Source organism: Rosa rugosa, chromosome 1, assembly GCF_958449725.1.
Source record: "Rosa rugosa chromosome 1, drRosRugo1.1, whole genome shotgun sequence".
Classification (NCBI taxonomy): domain Eukaryota; kingdom Viridiplantae; phylum Streptophyta; class Magnoliopsida; order Rosales; family Rosaceae; genus Rosa; species Rosa rugosa.
The window spans coordinates 18,990,312-18,993,631 of NC_084820.1; the positions used below are offsets into that span (position 1 = coordinate 18,990,312).

Consider the following 3,320-nt stretch of genomic DNA (forward strand, 5'->3'; position numbering starts at 1 on the left):
CTTCAGGTCACGAAGTAAATTTCGAATCCAACTTACTTCAGCAGCAATATTAGCCAAACTTCTATATTCAGCTTCAGTGGAACTCCGGGACACAGTACCTTGTTTCTTTGACTGCCATGAAATTGGACACATGCAAAGGTAAATGACAAAGCCAGTGGTTGAACATCGTTGAATGACTTCGCCTGCCCAATCGGCATCACAAAATGCTTTGAGATGAACTTCATTGGATAGAGCACGAGCTTAGCTATAAAACAAACCTTTTTGAGTAGTGCCATGAAGGTATCTCAATATTCTCTTAACTGCACTGAAGTGAATATCAGTAGGAGTTGTCATAAATTGACAAACTGTATTCACTGCGTATGCAATATCTGGTCGAGTAAATGTTAGATATTGCAATGCTCCCACAATGCTTCGATATACGTACAATAGGATCCTTAAGAGGCACCCCTTGATCTTTGTCATATGGTAATGAGGAAGGCAAGGGGAACTACAAGGTTGAACTGTATCCATTCCTGCCTTGACAAGAAGATCTTTAGCATACTTAGCTTGACTTAGAAAGATTCCTTGTTTGACTCTAGTAACTTCCAGACCTAGAAAGTAGGTCAGAGGACCGAGATCTTTCATGTCAAAAACCATACTCAGCTTAATAAATCACCTCATGGATTCCAGTGGTATTTGAACCAGTGATCACAATATCATCCACATATAAGAGTAATGCCACCATACCTGCAGAAGTATGCCTGACAAAGAGACTTGGATCAGAATGTGAGAACTCAAATCCTAGACTTGGGAGGAAGCTTGTGAACTTCTCATTCCAGGCTCTTGGAGCTTGCTTTAAACGATACAAAGACTTCTTTAAGAGACATACATAATCACTGTGTACTGAATCAACAAAACCTGGAGGTTGAGCCATATAAACTTCTTCTTTCAGATCCCCATGCAGAAAAGCATTTTTCACATCTAATTGCCTCAATTCCCAATTGTTCATTGCAGCTAGTGCTATGATAACTCTGACAGTGCTGTGCCTCACAACAGGACTGAAAGTCTCATCATAATTGAGGCCTTTAGATTGGCTGTAACCTTGTGCAACCAATCTTGCCTCATACCTTGAGACAGAACCATTATGATTTTTCTTAATCTTATATATCCACTTGCTCCCCACAATATTTATGTCTGCAGGACATGGAACAAGTGACCAAGTACCTTGTTTTTGTAATGCTTCAATTTCTTCTAGCATTGCTTTGTCCCACTCAACCTTTCTTGCAGCAGCTTTGAAAGACTTAGGCTCCATAACTTCACTGATATCAGCAATAGCAGTGAAGCCACTGAAGAAAGGATACTCATTATAAAGCTTCTGTTGAATAATAGCAGAGAAACAATAATAATCTTCAAATGTTTTGGGTTTTATAATTCCATTCTTGGCTCGAGTCATCATTGAGTGCTCATTATAGTTTTGATCCATAATGAAATTGAGCTCTTGAGGCAAAGTTTCAGCTGTGTTAACAAGTCCTCCAAACTGTAATGCATTGAGCTCATTTTCATTTAGACCATGAGAAACTACACTACTAGCCTGTTCAGCTGCTTCAGATGTATGCACTTGACCACTTTGCACAGAACCATCATCATCAGGAGCATTGTCCATTGAGAGAACAATCTCTATGTTACCACCTGCTGGATTATTAGTCAATATTACAGAAGAGTCAACTACTTGAGGCTGTGTGTCTCTTGCAGTGTTTGTATCAACATACTCAGGTTGAGAGACATCACTACAAATAAGAATTGCAATGGCTACCTCTAGCTAGCGTCGGCACTGATTTGCAGTCGCTATTGGTTCAATTTTTGCTTCGGCAAGTCATGCAGTGGCCAAAATTACTACGGCAAAGCATGCCGTCGTCAAAGATCCGATATTTGCTTCGGAAAACTGTGTCGTCGCCCAAAATTGCTTCAGCAATTTAAGGCCGTCGTAGTAATTGCGACTGTCTGTGGTTTCCGTCGCCATATCTTCTTTACTTTGCATTAAGCACCAGCCCTAGACATCATATTTGACAAGGAAAAAAAAACAGACATCGAGCCGACCAACCACTTTAGGCACAATCTTTTTCTCTCGCTCTCTCTCTCAATCTCGCCATCGACACCGGTACTCTTGAGAAGCTGCCATCGCCACAGGGGCGGATCCAGCCAGTGCTGGGTAGGGCTCAAGCCCCACTGGGATTTATGGGCCGGAAAAAAAAAAAAAAAAAAAACAAAAAGGTATTTTTTAGACTAGTTCTCTCCTTGGAGCCCCACCGAACTCAATCCTTCAGCACTCCCGGCCGACTGCATAGCCTGATAGCCAGAGTCTTCTTCTTCAGAGTTCAGACTACCGATTCTTCAGATTGAGTTCTAGTCTTCTGCTTCTTCAGTTCTTCCTCTCTTAACTATGTAAGTATCATGTTGGGTTGCAATTTCAGATTACCAAATTGCTGGTTATTGATTTAATGATTTCAAATCAGGTGAATAAATTGCTGGGTTGCCGGCAGTGTGTGGGTTGACGAATTTCCTGGGTGAGTTACTGAGTTTGATGAAATTGCTGGGTGAATTGGGTATCAAGCAGTTGAGTAAAAGATTGGAGCTTTTGGTTCTTTGACGTTTTTGGGGAGGTGGGTTTGAATTGGTTTTTATTGTTTGGATCAGTGAAAGGTTTCTGTAATCATTTGAACTTTGAAGACGTCTTGAAGATTTCTTCTAGTGTAATCATGAATCGAGGTTCAAAATTGATCGTATTGAGTGAATGGTTTTGTATTAGTTTTGGAGAAAGGATGGAGCAAAGCTGGGTTGGTGCTTGTTTGGGGAAAACAATCATGGGTTGGTGCTTTTTCTGCAATTTTTCTTTTGTTTTGAAATGTTAGGGCTTTTACTGCAAAGAAATGTTAGGGTTATTATGAATTACTTTTTACAAGCTTAATTTGTAGATATCATTGTGTGGCTGTGAATTTGTACTATTAAGTTGTTGCATTTCTCTGTCAGCATTTACTCACTGCAAACGCAAACTTAATTATTAGAACTGTGGCAATTGCATAAATTGCATTGCCCGTACAATTTGTTCGAGCTATTAGACCTTCAAAATTCAGCTGCACCCCAAAAAGCTTGGTAGTCTGTTAACTTTGATATCTCCTGAGAATTATTTGAGTAGGTGTTGTATATTTTAGAACATCATCCAGATGGATTTGTAGAGGTTAGGTATTGATATCTCTCCTTGCAATTCTCTGTTTTACCCCCATTGCCCAGACAGTCAAACCTCTGCTTGTGTCCTCATGTCTGTAAGTATGTGGATCACAAAG

General features: G+C 40.2%; 1 long non-coding RNA gene across 1 annotated transcript; it reads left to right on the forward strand.

Annotated features, from left to right (window-relative positions):
• Positions 1 to 2,241: 2,241 nt before the first annotated feature.
• On the forward strand, positions 2,242 to 2,834 carry LOC133744303 (uncharacterized). Its single transcript, XR_009863410.1, has 3 exons — positions 2,242 to 2,421; positions 2,493 to 2,639; positions 2,786 to 2,834. It is a non-coding gene; the product is annotated as an uncharacterized LOC133744303 (long non-coding RNA).
• The last annotated feature ends 486 nt before the right edge of the window (positions 2,835 to 3,320 follow it).